General features: G+C 41.5%; 1 long non-coding RNA gene across 1 annotated transcript; it reads right to left on the bottom strand.

Annotated features, from left to right (window-relative positions):
* LOC145714610 (uncharacterized) lies at nucleotides 1-25,417 on the bottom strand. The gene is made up of 4 exons (XR_014136911.1): nucleotides 14,420-25,417; nucleotides 12,049-14,095; nucleotides 3,242-3,377; nucleotides 1-1,105 (listed from the first exon to the last, which is right to left on the bottom strand). It is a non-coding gene; the product is annotated as an uncharacterized LOC145714610 (long non-coding RNA).

Here is a 25,417-nt window from a genome sequence, read left to right as displayed (position 1 = left end):
AAAATAAATAAGCATTAAAAAAAAAAGTGTGGAAACTTTCTTGTCTTTAATGCTCTCCTTTTCCTCTAACAAATTTCCTCTTGCTTAATATTTGGGGCGCCTGGGGGGCTCAGTTGGTTAAGCATCTGACTCTTGATTCCAGCTCAGGTCATGATCTCACAGTTTGTGGGTTGGAGCTCCATGTCAGGCTCTGTGCTGGCAGTGCACAGACTACTTAGGATTATCTCTCTCTCAAATAAATAAACTTTTTTTTAAATAGCAAATATTTAAAATATGTCATACTATTAGTGACATGGGATCAAAGGGCCTCCTTAGGATAGGACGTCTTCATTTCAGGGTGTCATCTTCAATAAAAGTGCCTCTTTCAATAAAAGAGGGCTTAAACAGTACAATTTCAATGGTGTCTCTCCTACCAATACCTAACCTTCTGTTCATTCTTCACCCTGTCATGCCCACCGTCTCTGCCATTTAATCCACTTGCGCCAAAAGACTCAGTTCTCTTCCATTTATTCCTCACTCTGCACCCTATTTCCCTCCATTCTCTTGCCCACCCACCTTAACCCCACCTCAGGGGCTACCATCCCAGCTGGGAAATAGAGCCTCCTGTTAGTCCTCAGGGTAGCCTGTTTCGCCGGGCCAGTGTAGAAGCTAATTCTGCTGCTCCTGGGGCAAGGAAAGGCAACAAGTACCTGTGACACAATTATAGCTGCACCGGGATACATAACCATGAAGGCAACAAAGCTGTAAACATATTTCACTCTCTTTGCAAAAGCTCATGCTTCACCATACATGCAAGCTTTCAAAACTTACTTTACAGTAAGGATTTGTACATTTCATACATGCTAAAATCATGCTGGTGATTTGAATTCATAAAACACGGTTTTGGGTATAAATTTGTATTTCGTGCTTTTTGGAGATGGGACCACACAAAAACCGGATGGTGCCAGTAGTACTGATTTACTTTATCTTTAGAAATACAGACATGACACTAGCTGGTTCATCTTTATGTGTGATATTTACAGGATTGTTAGACTGCTTCGTTCAGTTTATATAAGTAACTAGCGCATCGCACAGGTCACCACATACGGCTTCTGTTTGGCCTCATCTGTGGAGGGAAGAAAGAATTATTTTACTCCTAAAAGTCTCTTCAAAGTTGCCATTTCCTCCTCTAGGTCCTACTATTACCCACAATCCCTCACTCCCCATGTATTGCTCAGGCTGCTCTATCTCCCTCACCCTGGCCCTGGCAGTACTCGCAATACTTCCCTGAGGGGATACATAGTGACAGAGAGACAGACATAGAGATAGATAGAGATAGAGACAGAGATACAGATACAGATACAGATACAGACAGACAGATACAAAGTAGAGATAGATACACACACACACACACACACACACACACACACGCGCGCGCACACACACTGAGAGCACTCTGCTCTAAAGTACTAGAGTAAATGCCTCCGGCCAAGGCTGCTGTTAGAGGGCATATTCGGGGTGCCCAACAGTACCGAGATTTAGTGTTGGGACCTCAGAGAAACAGTGTCGCTCACAGGAAGCTCAAATTAAAGAGTTCAGTGATCAGAGCTGCTCCGTCTCTAACTGAAGTCTGTGGCTTCCTGTCTGGGACTATAAAGGTTGAGAAACACTCTGGGTGGCAGGTGACGGAGTGGATGAGAGGGAATTAGAGAAGGGTCCTCTGTTGATGGGGCATATCCAGGAAGCTCAGAATACTGTTGAATCATTCCTGAACCAAGAGCTCCACCAAGACCAAGCTGCTTGGGGGCACTGCCTCCCCATGCCTGCCACTGACCTGCAAATTCTCTGCATTCCAAAAAGCCAGCCCACACTGCAGAGAACCGACATTAGATTCAGTCCCCACCAACTCTTGGGCTTCCTGCCTCCTCTCTAATACTGTCACCGCCACCATTTCGTCTCCTCCCCTCGTGCCTCCTCACTTCCTCCTTCAACACCACAGACACCCATAGAGATTCACTGACATTTAAGAGACTAACAATACAGACACGAATAAGGCACAGTCCTGGACCAGGATGCAAAGTACTCCTGATACAACAAGAGTGAATTACTTCTGGACAGTTTTTCCTCACCCACGATATTAGTTTCCTATGGCTGCTATAACAAATTTACCAGAAACTTAGTGGCTTAAAACAACACAACTTTATTCTCTTACAATTCTGAAAGTCAGAAGTCTGACACAGGTTTCACTGGGCTATTCCTGGAGGCTCTAAAAGAGAATCCATTTTCTTGTTCCTTTCAGCTTCTGGAGGCCACTTCTACCGCTTGGCCCATGGCCCCTTTCCACCCTATTTGAAGCCAGCAATAATGCACCTCTCTGTGCCTTTCTTCGAGTCACATCACCTTGTGATACTCTCTCTTCCACCTTTAATGACCCATGTGATTACACTGGGCCCACCAGGATAGTCCAAGATAATCTTCCTATCTTTTTTTAATGTTTATTTTTTTAGAGAAAGAGAGAGAGAGAGAGACAGGGTGTGAGTGGGGTACGGGCAGAGAGAGAGGGGGACACGGAATTTGAAGCAGGCTCCAGGGTCCTCACTGTCAGCATAGAGCCCGACGCAGGGCTCGAACCCACAAACCATGAGATCATGACCTGAGCCAAAGGTGGACGCTTAATCGAGTGAGCCACTCAGGTGCCCCAGATAATCTCCCTATCTTAATGTCAGCTGATTAGCAATTTTACTTCCATCTGCAGCCTTAATTCTTCTTTGCCATGTAACCTAAGATATTAACACATTCTGGGAAGTTGGCTGGGGACATTTTTGGGAGGACTTGATTCTGCCTATTGCACTCACGAAAAAAAAACCCAATATAAATATAAATAATATAAACACACACACACACACACACACACACACACACACACACACACACACACACACCTGAGTTCTACATACATTCCTCCCCACCGCATTGTGTAGCAGCAACCTTACATCCTCCAGCTAATTAAGGGCGATTACCCCTGCCAAGATGGTGACTCCTTGGCCACAGGAATCCAGAGCCCTGGCAGCAGCCATACTTATAGTTCAATGGGCCCCTTGCTGTGCCCATTGGCAAGGGCGTGACCCTATGTGGAACAAAACCTCAAACTCCGCAGAGCCCAGAGTTGCAGATTCAGGAAGCATAAATTCCCCCAGTAGGTCATTAGAGGTAATAGTAATTGAGGTCACTCCTGCTTCTAGCCTTTGGCTTTCAGACTTACCTATTTTCCCTAAGAGAGGCACAGAGCCATTCAGAGGCCTCTCATTCAGGGCTTGCAGCAGGCAGAATCCCAAGATTCCCACTCCCTGATATCTAGGTCTTGTATCCATGTCACTTTTCTTCAGTGTGGGCAGGACCTGTGAATACGATGGATGTCATCATATTGGGTTATGGGATGTCCCATGATTGGGTTATGGTATAAAGTGAACATAAAGGCATTTTGCAGATTTAATTAAGGTCCCAATCAGTGTGACTCTCGGTTAATCAAAAAGAAGAGTATCCTGACCTAATCAAGTTAGTCCTTAAAAGAGGAGCCCAGCCTTCCTCGGTGATAGAGAGTCTCCCACTGGCCTTTGAAGAAGCAAGATACCATGAGTTCTACATCTGCAAGAAAATGAATTCTACAACCACTTGAGCTTGGAAGAGGACCCAGAACCTCAGATGAGACCCCAGCCCTGGCTGACACCTTGAGTGCAGCCAGGCTAAGCCATGACCAAACTCTTCACCACAGAAATTTTTAGATAATAAATGTCTGTTGTGTAAGCTACCATGCTTGTGGTAATCTGTTACTCAGCAATAGAATAATTTTTTAGTGTGACCTTTTTTCCTTCACATTTTTATTTAAATTCTAGTTAGTTAACATACAGGGCTATATTGATTTCAATACAATTCAGTGGTTCAGCACTTACATACAACACCCAGAGCTCATCATAACAAGTGCCCTCCTTAACACCCATCACCCGTATAGCCACCCCTCATCCACCTCCCTCCATCAACCCTCAGTTTGTGCTCTATCGTTAAGAGTCTCTTAGGGGGCACCGGGGTGGCTCAGTCAGTGGATCGTGTCTGACTCTTGATTTCAGCTCAGGTCATGATCTCACAATTCGTGAGTTGGAGCCCCATGTCAGGCTCCACACTGACAGTGCAGAGCCTGCTTGGGATTCTCTCTCGCCCTTTCTCTCTCTACCCCTCTCTCTTTCAAAAACAAATAAATAAACATTTAAAAAGAGAATCTCAGGGTGCCTGGGTTGTTCAGTTGGTTGAGCATCCGACTTGGCTCAGAACATGATCTCACGGTTCATGAGTTCAAGCCCTGCGACGGGCTCTGTGCTGACAGCTCAGAGCCTGGAACCTGCTTGGGATTCTGTGTCTCCCTCTCTCTCTGCCCCTCCCCCTCTCGCTCTCTGTCTCTCTCTCTCAAAAATGAATAAACACTAAAACTTTTTATTTTTTATTAAATTTTTTAATGTTTATTTATTTTTGAGAGAGACAGAGAGAGAGAGAGAGAACAAACTGATGATTAATAGAAGGGAATATTGGGTTAAATACAGGATAGGGATTAAGGAGGGCACTGGTGATGAGGACCAGGTGTTGTGTGGAAGTTTTGAATCACTATATTGTACATCTGAAACTAATATTATATATATGTTAACTAACTGGAATTTTTTTTTTTTAATTTTTTTAACGTTTATTTGTTTTTGAGACAGAGCAAGACAGAGCATGAACAGGGGAGGGGCAGAAAGAGAGGGAGACACAAAATCGGAAGCAGGCTCCAGGCTCTGAGCCATCAGCCCAGAGCCCGACGTGGGGCTCGAACTCACGGACCGCGAGATCGTGACCTGAGCTGAAGTCGGACGCTTAACCGACTGAGCCACCCAGGCGCCCCAACTAACTGGAATTTAAATAAAAACTTAAAAAAATAATCAACACAGTCGGGGGTGTCTGGCTCAGTCGGTTGAACGGCTGACTTTGGCTCAGGTCATGATCTCACAGTTTGTGAGTTCGAGCCCGGCATCAGGTTCTGTGCTGACAGCTCAGAGCCTGGAGCCTGCTTCGAATTCTGTGTCTCCCTCTCTCTCTGCCCCTCCCCTGCTCATGCTCTGCGTCTCTCTCTCTCTCTTTCTCTCTCAAAAATAAATAAACATTAAAAAACAATTTTTTAAAGGGGAGCCTGGGTGGCTCATTTGGTTGGGCAGCCGACTTCGGCCTACGTCGTGATGTTGCCATTCCTGAGTTCAAGCCCCACATCGGCTTGTGCTGACAGCTCAGAGCCTGGAGCTTTTTTCAGTTTCTGTGACTCCCTCTCTTTCTCTGCCCCTCCCCCACTCACACTCTGCCTCTCTCTCTCTCTCTCTCTCTCAAAAATAAGTAAACATTAAAAAATTTTTTTAATTACAAAAAATTTTAAATACAAAATAATCAATAGAGCCAATATATTAATCTAATGCATTTATTGAGCAACTCCTATATGCCAAGTGCTGTGCTGGGTGCTAAGGCTACAAAGATCAAATAGGTAGGGTTCCTGACCTCCAGGAATTCACTGCCCAGAGAGAAAAAACATAAGTGTAATCAAATGCACTGTGATAATTGCTCCAGTGAATAATGCCCCATAAGGTCTCAGAGGAAGCAGTAAGTAATGCATTCTGCTGAAACGGAATATTGAAGGAGTTTGGGTAAGGTGACAGGATAGTGGCCTGGAAAGCCACAGAGAGGAAATGACATGTGAGAGAGTTCTTCCCTTAGAGAAAAAGACACTAAATTATTCAAATTGAATTTTCCAGTTTCATAACTAAATGCTTTATAAAAAGGCTAAGAAAGTTTTCCAAGAAATTAAAGGGGACGATGTTTATCTGTCCTCCTGACTCAGATTATCACACATACCTGGCTAATTAACATATATCATTTTAATTAAAGGCACCCATGGAAGCTGGCCAGGTCCCACTGTATCAATGGCCCTGTTGCTCACTTGCAGGCAGGAGAGTTCCCTGAGTGACCAACCCAAATCAATCTTGTGCTAGAGGCAACTAGGGCCATGTGTCCAGAACAGAAGGGAGGTACGTAAACAAGACATCCCTTTCTTGCTGCGTTCTCAGAGGACTTAGGTCCACGCCCTGGGAGAAACATGTGCCTCTCTCAGGGTAGTTCTGAGCTGAGCCCCAGCTTCCTGAAGGAGGGTCCCAGTTCGCTAACATCAACTTTGCCTCTGGGTAGGCAAACCTCCAAACCATCTCCTCCACATGTCATGTTTGTTCAAGATCCACACACATATCAGGTGCCTTTGCTATGAGAGAAACTCTGCTAACTGCTGGACCCACAAAACTGAAAACAGCACTGGCTGCCACAGAGGGGCTCATGTCTGGCTTCCTGATTCATTTCACAGATGAGCAAACAGAGGCTCTGAACTTTCTGGTTTCTTTCACTGGTCTGTTCATGCTATGATCCTTTTGCTAAGTACTTTCCTCTCTCTCTCTCTCTTTTTTTAATGTGAAATTCATTGTCAAATTGGTATCCATACAACACCCAGTGCTCATCCCAACAGGTGCCCTTCTCAATACCCATCACCCCCCCCCCACCCTCCCACTCCTTACCAACCTTCAGTTTATTCTCAGTTTTTAAGAGTCTCTTAAAGTTTGCATCCCTCCCTCTCTAACTTTTTTTTCCCCTTCCCCTCCCCCATGGTCCTCTGTTAAGTTTCTCAGGATCCACATAACAGTGAAAACATATGGTATCTGTCTTTCTCTGTATGACTCATTTCACTTAGCATAACACTCTCCAGTTCCATCCACGTTGCTACAAAAGGCCAGATTTCATTCTTTCTCATTACCAAGTAGTATTCCGTTGTGTATATAAACCACAACTTCTTTCTCCATTCATCAGTTAATGGACATTTAGGCTCTTTCCGTAATTTGGCCATTGGTGAAAGTGAGTACTTTCCTCTCTTTATGGATTGGCAAAACCTAACTGAAGTCCTACTTCTTCTAAAAGGATTTCCCGACTCCTGTAGCCATCATTAACCTTTCATTGTTCTAAACTTCTATTTTACTAAGTCTGTATCTGACAATTTATCAGTTAATTATACTTTGTATTCTTTCTTTGATGACTTTGAAGTGTCCATCATGGTACTCCAATGATACAGTAAGCTTTGTAAAGGCAAGAGTCATCTTTTAAATCTCAAGTCTGGGCACATAGTTCATTCTCAAGGTCTAGTTAAGATTTATTGATTGGAAGATGGAAAGCAGCTCTTGAGGGGGTTAATCATGGAGGGAGAGGAACTCTAAGCAATGTTCACACCTTCAAAGGCTAGTTTAGTCCTAACCCAGGCTTTAAACAACCAGCTAGACTGAGCTTTCAGAATCTTCTATATGAGTATAACATAAGAACGAAAAGATCCACATTATAGATCATATTCAGAGTTCAAATTAAAGATTGGGTCCATCACACTGAAAGAAACGATGATTTATTGTAGGAGAGAACAATGTCAACCTCAAGATAAATGTCAACCTCAAGAGCTACCCTCCCCAGGATTATAAATTTAATCAATTATCTATGTATAATCTAAACCCTTCAAGATGCTTTTTAAATTAAAAATAACTTTTTTTCTTATTACTGTAAAGGGTTATTTTCTACTCCCCCCCCCATCCCCACCCCTATTCCTGGAGTCTGGTGCCTCCTATGAAAGCTTGATTAGCAGAAGAGGACACTTAGTAGGGAAAAAGAAAGCAACTCTTTGTAGCATTATGGTCCCTGAGAGCACAAGAACGTTGGCAGTGAGGAAGGTCTGATTTTTTTTACAGCTTATCCTCTCTAAGGGAGGACCATGATAAGGGTTTTTTTCTTCTTTTCTTCCCTCTTCTACTGATTCAAGCCCCAGGAAATCCTCAGTCTTTTTCTACCCTCCTAGCCTGTCTCATCCAGAAGGAACTGGATGACTGACACTTGCTAAGGAGAAGAAGAGGTCCAAAAGGCTGAGTTTTCCCTAAGGACTGGGAAAATACAACTCCCCTACTTTCTTGTCCTTTCTTGTGCAAGGGCCAGAGTGAACATTTTGGTCTGTGTTGCTCTGTGTCTATATTCTTTTCTCCTGTGACAGCAGAACATCCCCCATGGTACGCTAGGTTCTTCTGGAAAGGGAAGGCAAAGTAAAGCAAAGCAAAAGACCCCCATCGTGAGCAGCTTCTTTCCCACCTGCCTATAAGGGACAGAGGCTGATCACGTTTTTCTACCCTCCTTTCCGTCCCATAGTCAGCCAGAACCTGCCACATTGCAGGAAGGCATCTGGCTGTGATCTCTTTGGAAGTCCAGAGAACTCATAAGGGAGAAAAGAGTCTCACTAATAGAACCAGAAAAACCTATCCAGAGACTTAAATGTTCGATCTTATTTACTGCTGTGGCTCCTATACCTGGCACAGTGCCGGATACACTGTAATTTAATTATATAATAATATGGATTAGCAGTATGATAGCCACCCATGTATTGACTACTTATCTCGGTGCCTAACATACGTAAAATACATAATAAATATCTGTTCAACTATGAGGGAATACTAGCATGGACAGTATTATTTACTGAGCACTTATCGCTCAGCTATCTTATTTAATCCTCACAAGAACTGTAGGAGATCAGTATTCCCATTTGATAGATAAAGACATTAGGGTTGAGAGATATTAAAGATCTTTCCCCCAAAATTAAAATGGCTAGCAAATGATGACTAACAAGCATTTCCCAAATAGCAGTGAGTGGTATCTTTCTCCACCAGAGGGCGTGGTCTTGTACTCCAGACTTGCCCAGAAAAACATGATATGGGGAGATCTGGGGAAGTAGTCTCATGATTCCTGCCATGTTATAACACCAATCACTGCTAGAATCAGGCAATTCTGCAGAGTCAGGGGAATTGACTGGGAAATGAGAACAAACTGGGAAATGAGAAATCATCTAGAAACCTAGATCACGGGGCCTCAAATCATAATCCTCAAGTTCTCCTCTCATGTGCACATTCAGCATTTATACAGGCCTTCAGCCAATATTTCTCCCTTTCTGATTAGTTTCCCCATGTGGAAAAAAGGTATTCTACAGTTATTTTTACTTTGGTAAATTATAAAGTAATGACATACGGTTCTAGCTTAATTGCTAGGTTATCATCAAATGGTCCACCAACATACGGCAAACAAAATGTCCTGAAATTTGTCATTTCAGAATCCTGTCTCTGAACGTTAATTTTCCTAAACTAGGACTCTTTTCTATCTCAAGCCAGAAATAAGGAAACTCTATTTCTACTTCTTTCCACTGTGTTTGGCAAAAATAGATTCAGAACCTATTACTATTTCACTGGATCTGAGTATGTCTCATTTATTGGCTAGATCCTTGCATACATATCATCCTTCTCCACCCCCTGGTCCTGTCCACCACGACAGCAGTAAGTGATGAAGGGACAGAAGCAAGCATGAAATTCAAAATCTGAATAATAAACGTATAAGCTGGTACTGGCCACAGGGCCCTTATTTTCTGCAACTAGGGTATACCATCCCCAGTGGCCTGTTCTCAGTATGACATTAACATAAAGATACATTAAGGTCAAAGTCAAGATTAGGAGAAAGGACATATCAGGCAAATATTTACAAAAATAAAGTTGCATTTGCTGTATTTATTTCATAAAAATGGACTTTAATTTTTTTAATGTTTATTTTTGAGAGAGAGAGACAGCAAATGGAGGAGGGGCAGAGAGCAGAAGAGACAGAGAATCCCAAGCAGGCTCTAGGCTCCAAGCTGTCAGCACACAACCCAACGCAGGGCTCAAACCCACAAACTGTGAGGTCATGACCTGAGTCTAAGTCAGATGCTTAACCAACTGAGCCACCCAGGAGCCCTGGACTTTAAATTTTTAAAACCACTAAATATAAAGAGCCACAAACATGAAAATAGGGAAAATTCACCATGATAATATAAAAATTTGGAACTTGCTTATACCCAGTAGGATAATCTTAGTTCAAAATGGATGGATAAATGAAACACTTCCATATAACCAAAGACACTATATTTTTTAACCAAAGACACTATCAACAAAGAAAAATATCCTAGCCACAGATGTGGTACATGTCTGGAGCAAAAATAACAAAAAGGAGGGGTGAGAAGTTAGAATAATAAATTATATAAAAGGGTTACTAAAAATGAATAAGAAAAAGGTAAAGACGCCAATAAAAAATGGACAAGGTCATGAATTGGCAATTCAAGTAGAAGAAAGAATATATGGCCAAAAAACTCTGAAAAGGTCAACATCAAATGAATTAAATTCAAACCATAATAAGATACCATTTCATACCTATCAGGTAAGCAAAAACCAAAGAGTCTGAAAATATTAACTGTTGGTGAGGACAGAGAATGGCAGGCAAGAATTCTCATTCACAGATTAGTAGAAGGTATGAATTGGCATAATCACTCTGAGGAGCAATCTGGCTGTATTCCATAAAGTTGAACATGCATCAACCCTTTGACACAGCATTCCAGTCCTAGGTAAATACTCTATCATTGCTCTTGTACTCAAGGATATATACAGGAATGTGCATAAGAGCATTGTTTGAAAGGGCAGGAAAAAAAGCAACAATCTAAATGACCATCAACAGGAAATTTTTTTACAGCTTAAATCCTGGCAGGAGGAACTTTAACCCCATTAGTTCTTAATACATCACACAAACACAGTGTTTCAAAGTCAGCACTCCTTTTTTTCAGAGATATTTAGAACCTTACAATTTAATATTTCCTTCTGGTATCCCTTTCACACAAATGAATACATTTAAACATTCCAAATGGGAGAAAGATGCACTATTGAGGTATTAACTAGAGAAAGCTATGTGGCTTTCTGCCTCCCACAGTGGCTCACAGGGTTGAAATGCCTTTTTGAATTTACCATGGTTCAAGTACTGGCCCTCAGATAAGCAGGTCAAAAACACAATTTGTCATTTCACTAAAGGTGAAATATATGTCCCTAATAAGAGTCACACCAACCAAGCGACTGATCGATGAAATAAAAATACCAATTTCTTAATTCATAATGAAATGTGGGACAGTTCGAGGGCCATAATAAATCCAATTATAATCAGAAAATTGACTGATGAACGTGGAATCTGTTGCATTCAGCTAAGATACCTTCACTGGAATGTAAGCATCAGGGGGGCAGACATCTTTGTCTGGTTTTTCTACTGCTATAATTCCAGAGATAAAAACAACACCTGACACGATACAAATCTGTTAAGTAAATGAATAAGGAGAGACTGATATATCCATCCCCACAATACTCAAAGATCCATCTCAAGATTCAGTTGCTGGAGTTCTTTCATTGGGGTATTCTTGTTCTAGTACAGTGCCAAGTTGAGTAGTGTAAATTTTGGCCTCTGAGATTCTTCTCTTTCTATACTTCCAGGACCAATCCCAGCAGACACCTTTAGTTGCCTACCCTACAGCCATTCCCTTCTAATTCCTTGCTAACAGAATCCGAATATCATTCTGGGACTGCAATGTGCCCAACCTCAAAGAATCACAACTCATCTTGGCCAAACATAGCACCTCTGTTTTAACAGGTAAATACAGATGTTTTAGGCTTTTCCTTTGGTGGTTTCTTACCTGACAGAGGAACGACACTAGTCCTATATTTCCATTTGTCCTAGGTGTTCTTTGTTCCTTTTTCCCTCTTTTCCTCTCTTCCCTTGGATTATTTTTTATGAATCCATTTTATCTCCTCTACTGACAAATGAGCTACACCCTTTTCATTTTTTTAGTCGTTGCTCTGAGCTTTACAATATGCATTTTAAACTTACCACAGTCTACCTTTGAATGTTACAGCATTTAACATACAACGTAAGAATCTTTTAATGATATATTTGCATCCTATCTCTGCTGTTGTGTTCATAAATTCTATATCGATAATTATTATAAATCCCCTAATATACTGTTATTATTCTCACTTTAAGCAGTTAATTCTCTTTTAAAGATATTAAAAACAAGAAAAATATCTTTTATATTACCCAAATATTTACCGTATTTACTCTTCATTCCTTTGTGTAAACTCCTGTGTCCATCTGGTATCCTTTTCCTTCAGCCTGAAGAACTTCTTAGCATTCCTTGTAGTGCAAATTCACTAGCGATGCATTCTCTTGGCTTTGGCTTCACTGAAATGTCTTTATTTTGCCTTCATCTTTGAAGAACATTTTCACTGGATATAAAATTGGAGGTTGACAGTGTTTTTCTTTTAATGCTTTAAAGATGTTGTTCCGGGGCACCTGGGTGGCTCAGTCAGTTAAGCATCCAACTCTTGCTTTCAGCACAGGTCATGATCTCACAGTTCATGAGTTTGAGTCCCGTGTTGGGCTCCGCACTGACAGTACAGAGCCTGCTTGGGATTCTCCCTCTCTCGCTCTCTGCTCCTCCCATGCAGTCTCTTTCTCAAAATAAATAAATAAACTTTAAAAAAATAAAGATGTTCCCAATATCTTCTGGTTTGCATTGTTTTTGATGACAAACCAGTGATTAGTCTCATCTTTAAGATTTTGTCTTTATCCCTGCTTTTCAGAATTTGATTGTGTAGTGCCTTGGTGTGGTTTGTGTTTATGCACCTTGGGGTTCACTGGGATTCTTGGACATGTTGAAGAGAATTTTCAATGAGTTGGATTAATCTGGAAGTGGAACAAGAGAATGATAGAACCGTACATTGTGTTTCATGGTTACATGTTGCTGAAGGTAAAAGAAGAGTGCTTAACCACTATTCACAACTCTTTTACAGCTTTTTCTTTTTAACCATGGTTTCAGAGACTAGGTACCAAATAGAAAGTTTGAGAAATTGTTCTGTCTGCTGTCTTGCCCAGATTCTAAGCACCGTAACTGCATAATTTCCCTCTATCTGGCATAACTATAAAATACCTGTAAAAAGGAGAAAGGAAAAAAGTTGTGTGAATGAATATGTTCTGTATAATGGTCTTTTCCACATTTTCTCCTATTTTCACCAAGCTGCTTCTTTTTTAAAAAATCTCCAGGTGGGGTTTATAGTGAAATATTAATCAGGTCATGGATGAGGTCCACTTTTAAAGTGAGGCGGAGTTGTAAATAGTTTATCTTAGGTGATGTGTTCTGGACTGGACTTGTCTACATGATGTCTGGCCAAGCAGATAAAACGCTCTGGGCAGAGTACAATAGGGATTACAATACTGATTACCCAACCTCTGTGATGACTCCTGATTCTGTGATCACCGGGAAGGCCTCATTGGTTGGCAAATGTTAACTGAATCACATCACAGTGATTATTCATGAGGAAGGTCAAAGCTTCATGACAAAGGTCAATGAATAAGAGAATGATCCTGTGTAAGGGCAGGATAAAAATAGGTTTAGAGATAAATCCTTCCCTCTTCTTATTGGACCATTCACAATTATTCTTCCTAATCTAAAAATTGTTATACTCCTTGTATTACCAGCCAGACAGAAAGGAATAAACATTTAGAGGGTACCAACTATATTCTAAGCACTCTATAAAGGGTTTCACAACAGCATTTATTTTTTTTTAATTTTTTTTTAACGTTTATTTATTTTTGAGACAGAGAGAGACAGCATGAACGGGGGAGGGGCAGAGAGAGAGGGAGACACAGAATCAGAAGCAGGCTCCAGGCTCTGAGCCATCAGCCCAGAACCCGACGCAGGGCTCGAACTCACGGACCACGAGATCGTGACCCGAGCTGAAGTCGGACGCTTAACCGACTGAGCCACCCAGGCGCCCTTCACAACAGCATTTAATATTTACACTAGTGAGAGGACAAAACGATCTAACTCCATTTTACAGATAAGCACACTGAGATTCAAGAATCTTGTCCAAAATCACACAGCTGGTAACTGGCAGCACTGGGATTTGCAACTAGGTCTGCCTGGCCTCAAACTTCCTGCTTTTGCTGCCACACAGTACATTCAACCCCACCTCCCAAAAAGTACTTACTGAGCCAACTGCCCTTTGGCTTCATGTCAACAGGCTGGCATTCTCTACGTCACCTGCCTGGATAGGAAAACCCACTCCTCCTGTCAGATTAGGAGTGTGTGCTCTGTCTGTAAGGGAATAACATGAATGCAGGGCTATGGACCATTTTCTTTTTTTTTTTTAAATATGAAATTTATTGTCAAATTGGTTTCCATACAACACCCAGTGCTCATCCCAACAGGTACCCTCCTCAATGCCCATCACCCCCCCCCCTCCATTCCACCCCCCATCAACCCTCAGTCTGTTCTCAGTTTTTAAGAGTCTCTTATATTTTGGCTCCCTCCCTCTCTAACCTCTTTATTTTTTCTTCCCCTCCCCCATGACCATTTTCAAAGTACTGGGATAGCACTGATCTCAGAAAGCATGGTGATACTGTGATGCCCCAGACTCACTGACAAGATGTTCAGAGGGGAATCCCCCATGAATGCGAAGTTCTGTGGCCTCTGGAATTCTCCCGTGAAGAAGTCTGGATGGGGGCAGCTGCCTGCGGCCTCTTAAGTGGCATGGATCTCCTAGCAAGTTGATTGTGTGCTTGTCTCAGTTGTAGGTGTTTGTGATTCACACAGCAGAGTCCTACTTATCAGTCCTTGGGATGGGCAGGGGTTGGGGGTGGGGGGCGCACAAGGCAGAGACCAGAGACAGAAGGCTTAGGAAGAAGAAGAAACTGAGTAGACTGGAACAAGACCAAGCATTCTTTGCCATAATTAAAACAAAGCATGCGCTAGTGAGAAGTGGACCAAATGTGTGGAATGTTTACAGTTTTCTACCTGGACTCTAGCCTTAGGACAGTATTTAATATACTGTCTGTTTTTAAGTTTTCCATTTTTGCCAGAAGACCTCTGAGGTATAGTAAAAGATCTCTTGACTTAGAATCAGGAGACCTCACTTGTATTTTTGACTCTGCCACCTTCTAGCTGTGTGACCTTGGACAAGTACTTCACCCTCTCTGGGCTTCAGTTTTCTTAGCTATTAGATGAGAAATTTGTACTAGTGAATCACTACCATTCTATGCTTCTACGATGACAGAAATCTCAACAATAGAGGTTGGGGGGCTTTGAAGAAAAAAAAAAACTCTTAACCCTTACTATTCCAGATTATATTCATCCATGCTAGCTTTATTTAAATGGCTGATTTCAGGGGCATCTGGGTGGCTCAGTGAGTTAAGCATCCAACTTCAGCTCAGCTCATGATTGCACGGCTCGTGAGTTTGAGCCCGTGTCGAGCTCTGTGCTGACAGCTCAGATCCTGGAGCCTGCTTCGAATTCTGTGTCTCCCTCTCTCTCTCTGCCCCTCCCCCACTTGCACTCTGTCTCTCTCTCTCTCAAAAACAGATAAACATTAAAAAAAAAAAAAGGCTTTTTTAATAAAATAAAATAAATGGCTGATTTCATTCCCAGTTTTCCCTGACTGGGTGGCTCAGTCAATTAAGTGTCCAACTTCAGCTCAGGTCATTATCTCGCGGTTCATGGGTTCCAGCCCCACATCAGGCTCTGTGCTGACAGCTCGGAGCCTGGAGCCTGCTTTGGATTCTGTGTCTCCCTCTCTCTCTGCCCCTCCCTTGCTTGTGCTCTCTCTGCCTCTCTCAAAATAAATAAACATTTTTAAAAGATGTTTTTTGTTTTTTTTTTTTTTTGAGCATAGCTAACACACAATGTTACATTAGTTTCAGGTGCACAACTTAATGATTTGACAGGTTTATACATGGTGCTATTTTCACCACAACGTAGCTACCACCTGTCCCATTACATCGCTATTACAATATCATCCACTGTATCCTTATGCTGTGACTTACTCATTCCATAACTGGAAGCCCGTATCTTCTATTCCCCTTCACCCATTTTGCCCAACCTCCCACACCCTTCCTTTCTGGCAACCATCAGTTTGTTCTTTGTATTTATAGGTTCAATTCTGCTTTTTGTTTGTTTTTTTAGATTCCACTTATGAATGAAATCATATAGTATTTGTCTTTCTTAGTCTCACTTATTTCATGTAGCAAAATACCTTCTAGGTCCATGCATGTTATCTCAAATGGCATGATCTCATCCCCTATTTCAATTTTAATTTGAGTATAGTTAACATATAGTGTTATATTAGTTTCAGGTGTACAATATATATATATATATTTTTGTGTTCTCTATTTTCATTAGTCTTTTTTTTTTAATTTATATCCAAATTAGTTAGCATATAGTGCAACAATGATTTCAGGAGTACATTTAAAAATGTTTAATAAAAAACAAAAAGACTAAATGAAATCAGAGGCACCTGGGTGGCTCAGTCGGTTAAACGTCCAACTCTTGATTTCGGCTCAGGTCATGATTTCACGGTTCGTGAGTTCGAGCCCCTGCGTCTGGCTCTGCATTGACAGCGCGGAGCCTGCTTGGGATTCTCTCTCTCCCTGTCTCTCTGCTCCTCCCCTGCTCATGCTCTCTCTCTCAAAATAAATAAACAAACATTACAAAAAAGACTAAAGGAAATCACATCTGTAAAATGCCAAGCCGGGCATGCCACTCATAATAGGCACTAAGAAATGCTAGCTGCAGATCTCATTTCTTCCTCTCCTGTAGCACCCTTCTATAATTGATCTTTTAAGGAGACCTTAAAATGTATTACAGTTCTCCCAATCCTATGGTTCTGGGTCCCCCTTTGATCTTCTTGCACCCCTTCTCCTACCTCCATCATCTCTTCAAAAGGAATGATTCAGCACCTTCTCCTCCGGTCCGGAATAAGTCCTAAGGTAATAACCTTTGTTGTCCCCAGCAGAACATGCCCAACATCCACTCACATCAGGGCTCTAATGTGGGTCTGTTCCTTGCTCCTCAGGTCACACAGAGGCTGCTTGGGTGGAGTTCATGCCCTTGCTTTTCCTTCTTTGAAGTATCCTCTATTTTCTGGATTCACAGTTAACATTTAATTGCCAGTTTGTGAATGGTACAAAGATTGGTAAGCTGGATTTTGAACTATAAAATCTATTACATGTACCCAGGGGCCACAGGGAAAAGAGGGGGTGTCTAAAACTTTGTGCACTAACAGGCAATTATTTCCTATGATCTTCTTATTGAGTAACCTCCATACCTAGATTCAAAGAGCTGAAACTTTGGGAGGCCTAAGGACGGCTGACTGTACTTTGCAAGTTTCCTAAGTATTTATGAGGAGTTAGAGCCTCAACCCCTCAGCTGAGTGGTGGGCAGTCGTCTTCCCTTGGACAGGACTCCAGAAGGGGAGAGAAGGAGGGCTGCCTCAAGGAGGTAGGTCACACTGGATGAGCGACAAACCGTGTGTCTGCCCCCTCAGTTCTGATTGTTCCTGTCACTTTTCTCTAGGAGGCTGGATCCCTTCCACCCATAACTAGAACCTGTAATGTTTAACTGTAAGCCCGTGGACAGCAGAGACCATGCCACATTTATTTCATAATCCCCAAGCACAATGCTTGGCAGGAAACAGACCTTAAAAAATGTTTGTTAAATGTTAAATAAAAAATAGGCTTTTACTGGCCTTTGCATGCAGACAGACCTTAAGGTGGCCCCCATGATCCTGCCTCCTGGTGTTTATGCCTTCGTGTGATCCTCTCCATGTGTATATTGCTAGGACCTGTGACTTGCTTTTAATCAAGAGAATGTGGTTAGGGCGATAAGATGTCACTCCCATGATTATGTTACATTATGTAAAACCCTCTCTTGCCAGGCAACAAAAGCAAAAATAGACAAATGGGACTACATCAAACTTAAAAATATCTGTATGTCAGAGGAAACAATAAGCAGAGTGAAAAGGCAAGCTAAGGAATGGGAGAAAATATCTGCAAATCATATCTTTGATAAAAGGTTAATATCCAGAATACAGAAAGAACTCCTACAGCTCAACAATTAAAAACAAATAACCTGGGGCACTTGGGTGGCTCAGTTAGTTGAACGTCTGACTCTCGGTTTCAACTGGGGTCATGACCTCATGGTTCATGAGATCAAGCCCCACACCAGCAGTGCAGAGCCCGCTTGGGATTCTCTCGTGCTCTCTCTCTCCCTCTCAAAATAAATAAAATAAACATTTTTTTAAATTAAAAATTAAAAAAAAAAATAACCTGGTTTAAAAGTGGCCAAAGAACTTAAATGCACATTCCTCCACTGAAAATATACAGATGGCCCACAAGCATATAAAAAGATGCCCAACATCACTAATCATCAGAGAACTCCAAATCAAAACCACAGAGAGCTATCAGCTCACACCTGTTAGGATGAGCACTATCCAAAACAAACAAACAAACAAACAAACAAACACAAAACCCAGAAGATAACAAGCGCTGGTGCAGATGTGGAGAAAAGAGAACCGTTGTGCACTGTTGGTGGGAATGTAAAATGGTACAGCCTCTATGGAAAACATGGACAGGTTCCTCAAAAACTAAAAATAGAAATACCATATAATCTAGCAATCCCATTTCTGGGTAAAGATCGTAAAGAGTTGAAAACAGGGTCTTGAAAAGACATTTGCACACCTATGCTCAGTGTGCCATTTTTCAGAAGAGCCAAAAAGTGGAAGCAACCTAAGTGTCAAGAAATGTGGTACACGATATGATTTCACTCATATGTGGAATTTAAGAAACAAAAGAAATGAGCAAAGGGGAAAAAGAGAGATAGAGGCAAACCAAGAAACAGACTCTTAACTACAGAGAACAAACTGATGGTTACCAGAGGAGAGGTGGGTGGGGGGATGGGTGAAATAGGTGATGGGGATTCAGGAGGGCACTTGTGATGAGCAGCGCGTGATGTACGGAAGTGCTGAATCACTATATTGCATCCATGAAACTAATAGAACACTGTATGTCAACTGGAATTTAAATAAAAACTTAAAAAAATAAAATTTGTGAAACTTTGCAAATAAAAAAAGAAATGTGGTATATACACACAATGGAATATCATTCAACTTTTTAAAAGAAGGAAGTTTTGTCATTGGCTACAACATGGATAAACCTTGAGGACATTATGCTAAGTGAGATAAGCCAGTCACAAAAAGACAGTGTACGATTCACTTATATGAGGTATCTATGAGGTATCTCATAGAGTCAGAAAGCAGAATGGTAGTTACCAGGCGCTAGGAGAAGGGGGAAATGAGGAAGTGTTCAATGGGTGTAGAGTTTCAGTTTTGCAAAAGGAAAAATTTCTAGAGGTTTGTCATACAACAATATGCACATAGTTAACACTACTGTACTGTACAAATGATTAAAAATAGTTAAGATGATAAAATTGATGTTATGTGGGGGGTTCTTCACAATTAAAAAACACTATCTTGTAGCAGACTATTCTATAGACTCTCCTTTCTGGCTTGATGAAGTAAGCAGCCATACTGGATAAGCCCACGTGATAAGAAACTGCAGGCAGCTTCTAGAAACCACAGTGGCCTCAACTGACAGCCAGTAAGAAGTCAAAGTCCCCAGTCAAGGAAATGAATTCTACCGGTGCCTACAACCTGAGCTCACAGGTGGATTCTTCTTTGGCCATACTCCCACATGAGAATGCAGCCTGGCTGACGCCTTAATCAAAGGAACCAGCTAAGCCACGCCTGGACTCCCAACCTACAGAAACTGCAATAATAAATGTATATAACATAAACCAGTATGTCTGTGGTCATTTGTTATGTGGCAATAGATAACTGATACAAAAGGGGCGGTATAAAACAACTTGCTTCCAAATAACTGTCTTGCTATTGTGGAACCTTGAAATAAAAAGTGTTCATGGTGGACAGCAATGGCCCTTGGGCCAACAGCACCAGTCTTAAGTCATAAACATTCAGAGAGTTGGAATGTGTCCAAGTCTTTGCCTAAAGGTCACTCAGCCTCCACATCTGGTTTCCAACAGGCAATTTCTGCAGATTTAACACAATTGCCAATGCGCTGGACTTCTCACAAAGACCTCCAGACAAAAACCAAAACGAAAACAAAGATGACCAGACAGGGGGAAAAAAAGGAGTTATATCACATGTCTTAAAGTTCAACCCCAGGGATTTCAAGTATGATCATCCCTATTTCTGCATGTTCCCACACAGTATCTACCTCTCCCAACCCCCCCTCTTTGGCCAAGGAGCTTCTTATCCCCACTTTTTTCTGAAGTGAATGGAATGGAGACTTTCTAACCATTCGGCCCCCTTTTTCCTTACAAGTGTGCAAAGTAGTAGTACCTGGGGTGGGGGTCGGGGTGGGGGTGTGAGGTGGTCAAAAGCAGGCAACAGAGATGATTGGGAGCATACAGGCCATTCCACCTGTGGCTATGCAGAGCCAGAAACTCAAATGGGGTCAGTCTTTCCCAGGCAGGTCAAAGTCATTGTCTCAGACCTCCACATCTTCTCAGATGTGCCAGAAGAAAGGGAAGGACTTTCTTGGCATCACTGAGAAAAGACACTGGTTGGCATGGCTTGGATCACAATATTGACAAAGCAGATGGCATGCTCTGATTGGGAGCCTCCTCCCCCCTCACCAAGGAGAACCATCTTTTGGGGCTTAGGGGGGAAATAATTACTCAAAAGCAAAAAATGATTTTCTGAGAAACAAACAGATGTCCATTACAAGCACCGATCTTCCCTCTTTTTCAGTATATTTCAGACTGTACCACAAGGTTCTAGTTCCTGTCAGACCTGTGCTCCCTGTGCTGAGCAGTGAATTCCCCTTTTGCCTAAACTAGTTAGAATCAGGTACTTGCAGACAAGAGTCCTGATTAATACCTTACTTATTACTGACCAGCCTCATAACTGCAGCCTAAAGCAACGTAATACTTTATACTTACAAAGAGAAGTCTTACACTTTTGATGGTCCACCCCTAAAGATGGAACAGCTTTCCAGGCCCTAAAGGATAATTTCACAAATTAAAAAAAAAAGGATAGAAAAATAAAAGAAAACCTTGGCCCAAAACAAGGTGTTTTCCTGGGGCTAGTTGTTTTTATTGATCATACCCATAAAGTTTTGCCCACATGTAGCAAGAAAACCCCCTCTGGAGAAGACCCAAACTCTAGTCTATCCCAAGTATTATAACCTGTGGAATATAGATGTCAGATGTTATCAAAATTTAGATAATTTTAGCTAGAGCAAGCCCATCTGCGGAGTCATCTCAAATTATACTTTCATGTAATGAGGACCTGAATTTGGAGTGTTTGTCTGGCTTCAGATGAACAAAATGACATCTCTGCTTAGTTGGTAATTTCACTTCTAGGAATCTTCCTAAGGAAACAATCAGAAACCTGGGCTGAACCTGGATGGAAACATGTTCATCAATGCATTATTTATGAGTGAAAAAAATCTAAATCTTCAACAAGAGAATGGTAAAATAAACTGCACGGAATGGAATTTTAAGAAGCCATCATATTTTAAAAAAAAATAAATATACTTAATGAGATGGAAAAATATACTACAAATGTTAATAGTATTAAAGCTAACAGTCCAGGTGCTATGCTGAGCACTTTTTATGCATTACCTCATTTAATCCTCACAACAACTAACCATATTAAGGATATTCTTATTATTTACTCATTACAGACAAAAAAAAATGGTGACTTAACCAGGTTAAGTAAATGACATGACCATACAGATGGGGAATCGAATTCCAAAGCCGTAGTAGCTAAGGAGACAATACACTACGTTGAAGGATAGGAATTATACATATAGGATACCAATTTGTTGTTATTACACACACACACACCCGACACACACACATAGTAATTTTTTTAATATTTTGAAAGGTACAGCAAAAAAGCACAGACCAGTCAGAACGGACACTACAACCAATCAGAATGGAAGCCAGATGTAAAGAACCAAAACGACCATCTAGTTTCAGTTAGCCTTTGCTGTATAACAAAGCACTCCGATATTTAGTGGCTTAAAAAAAAACATTTTATTGGCTCATGATTCTTCAGGTTAATAACATGGCCTGGGATCAGCTAGGCTGTTCTTCTGTTGGTCTCACCTAGGGTCACTGGTACGACCACAATCACCTGAGAGCTCAAGTGTGATTAGATGACCTAAGATGGCCTCACTTATGTATCTTGCAGTTGGTGCTGGCTACCAGCTGGACCCCTGTCTTCATGAGGTCTTTCCTCCTCAAGGAGGCTAGCTAGCTCAAGCTTCCTCATATGGCAGTAGCAGTGTCCCAGGAGAGCATGAGCAGAAGTTTTAGGACCTTTTGAGGTCTTGTTTACAAGTTGTATATCACCACTTCTACTGCATTCTATTGGTCAAGGCAAGTCACAAAGCCAGTCCAGATCCAAGGAGTGGGGAAACAGACTCTACCTCTTGACGGGAGGAGCTGAAATGAATTTGCGGCCATTTTAAATCTACTACACTGTATATACCAACTGAGTATCAGTCCTGCGTGTATATGTACATAGACAAAAAGACTGGAAGAAAACCAACCTACAAACAGGATTTTTATTAACTTTTTATAACTCTGCCATTCTCCAATTTTCTTAATCAGTGTGTATTACTTCTATAAACAGAAGAAAACCATGACACTTTCCATAATAGTTCAATAGGGCAGGTTGGACAGGTTCATTCACTCTGGCATGGAAATCAACATAATTCCTTCATTCCTAGCTCTATCACTTCCTAGTTTTGGCAATTGTGTAACCCTCTGAGCCTCCAGTTTTCTCAGTTGTAAAGATGCATGCAGCTAACATTACCCATTTCACAACACACTGTAAAGATCAAATGAGACAATGAATGTAAATCACCCACAACGCGCCTTGGCGGTTTCCCTTCCTCCTACTCTACCCATACTAAGACCTCCTTAGTTTTATAGGAATTCTCTTTCTCACAAAACTTAAATTCTGCTGTAGTAAACTACACACACACACACACAACTCTAAAAGTAAACTGCATGCCCTGAGGGCTGGTTTCAAAACTGAATCTTCCTTTATAACTCCCAAGTACCCAGCACAAGACACAATAAGTCTTGTTGATTTGTTGACTCATTAACCAAATCAAAATTTTCCAGGTAATCCCTCTTTATGCAGTTTTAAACATAAACTGACTGGGTGGCTCAGTCAGTTAGGTGGCTGACTTCAGCTCAGGTCATGATCCCACGGTTTGTGGGTTCAAACCCCACAATAAAGATAAATAAACATTAAAAATAAATAAATAAATATAAATTCCAGTATCAAGAGTAATGTTAGTCATCCATTGTATCTATTCCTGACAATGGAAAAGCCTAACTTGGTTCACCGCCAAAAGAAAATTCAAATTTCTTAGGGTTCTAAGCTTCTACATTTGCACAAACACAATCACAATGAGGTTTTTTTTTTTCTGTAGCCATCTGCTTTTCAGGATAGGCTCTTCTTGGGGGTGCCTGACTCACTCAGTTGGTGGAGCTGGCAACTCTTGATCCCGGGGTTGTGAGGTCAATTCCCATGTTGGGTGGAGAGACTACTTAAAAAATAAAATCTTTAAAAAAAAAAAAAGAACGGGCTCCTCTTGCCATAATGGCAAAGTGAAGCATAAAAGCATGAAATTTCAACTGGAAAAAAATAGAATACATAGAAAATGAAACAAATTTTAATGAAACTAGCATTATTCTGAAAAACTAAGTAACCCAAACTGAAAAGAGCCGTACTATTGCTTCAACAGGACAGCTATCATTAGTGCTTAGTCATGGAGGTCTAATTTACCGTTATCAGTAAACACATACTTACGCAATTAGCTCTCCTCGATCCTCCCACGAGTAAGACCGGGAGCAGGGAAGGGCCTATGGATGATCATCCATGTGTCATGGTGTCAGGAAACACATCACCTGAAGTAGCTCAGGCAGATGAGAATCAATGCTATTTTTAAAGATCTTTGAGAAAGACATTTGGTAAATTCCCAGGTGACTCACTATGCATAACATTCCCAGAGGGTGGGAAAGGTAACAGAGAACCTACTTTTGCTTTCCTTTTTACATACAGGGTATTGCTAGCAAAGGCAGAGAATCACTTGTTGGATGTTTGAGGGGTCATTTGGTGATAGTCCAACCTTTCATTCTACAGACGGAGAGTGCTGTGGGACCCTTCTCTGCTTTCTCTTTGACTCATCCTGGAACCCAAGTAGGGCAGCCAAAGCAAGCCCTCAGAGGCTCTGTCTGGGAAGGTGGAATGTCAAAGAAAAACTACCTGCAAAAGGCGGAATACTTGTTCCAGTGGGTACAGTCAAGAAACAGCTATACTCTCATTCAACCGTTCTCAAACATTCTGCTCTCGGGACATTTAAAAATTACTGAAGAATCCAAAAAGCTTACCTTTGAAAATTCTATTAGACACAAGAATACACAAGCACACATTCCTTTAGTCGCAAGAGCAATGTCATCACACATTCTGTAAATTTGTAATTATTTCAAAATAAAAAGTTAAAGCAAAGAGGAAAAAGAAGCACAGAGGATGCAGCAAGTAAGGATTACAACAACTTTCAACAGCAATAGAAGCCAGAAGATAGTCTGATATCACCATGCTGTAAGAAAATAACTTTCAACCTCAAATTCTATAAGCAGTGAAATAAACCCTTCAAGAATTTTAAGATGAATTAAAGACATATGTAGACAAGCAAAACAGAAAAATTTTCAAAAGCAGATCTTGACTAAAGGAAATTGTAAAGAGTGTACCTCATGCAGGGGAAGTGGGTGTCCACAAGGAAGGTCAGAGATTTAAGAAAGAATAAGGAAAAAAATAAGAAAGAAAACAGTGTGTTAATTCTAAAAATTACAAATATAGAGGGGAAAAATTACTGAAGAACCCAAATAGTTTACCTTAGGAAATTCTAGGAAATCTAAGAATATACAAGCATGGGGCACCTGGGTGGCTCAGTCTGACTCTTGATTTCAGCTCAGGTGACGGTCTCCTGGTTTCGTGAGTTCGAGCCTCGCATCTGGCTCTGCGCCGACAGTGCTGAGCCTGCTTGGGATTCTCAGCCTCCCTCTCTCTCTCTCTCAAAAAATAAATAAATAAACATAAAAAATAGAATATACAAGCACACATTCCATTAGTCATCAGAGCAGTGACTTCATCACACACACATCACGTCGCCTCTGGAAATTTTCAACAAGAATGAAAAAGACCAATGACGTCTTACTATTATTATGAAACCAATTTTGACACACTCTCTGACGGGATCTTGGAACCCACAGGTTCCCCAGAACCACACTTTGAGAACTGCTGCTCTAATCCTCAAGTTGCCCAAGGCTGGGTCTCCTGAGTTTCCTTTCCTGACCAGTGAAGGAAGAAACTGGAAAGTCACTAGCTAGGGACCACAAAAAGATCTCCTCTTACCCTTTTGCGAAGGTGCGTGGGGGACACGCAAGTTCCCATTTCGGGCTTCCGGGAAGGTTTCGAGAGGCGTCGGTAGAGGGCGCCCCTAGAGAACCCCGTGGCTCGCCTCGCTGCCCGCGCCCGCGCCC

The sequence above is a fragment of the Panthera onca genome, chromosome X, assembly GCF_046562875.1.
Source record: "Panthera onca isolate mPanOnc1 chromosome X, mPanOnc1 haplotype 2, whole genome shotgun sequence".
In the NCBI taxonomy this organism is placed as follows: Eukaryota; Metazoa; Chordata; class Mammalia; order Carnivora; family Felidae; genus Panthera; species Panthera onca.
This window is presented reverse-complemented; position numbering and strand designations above follow the sequence as displayed.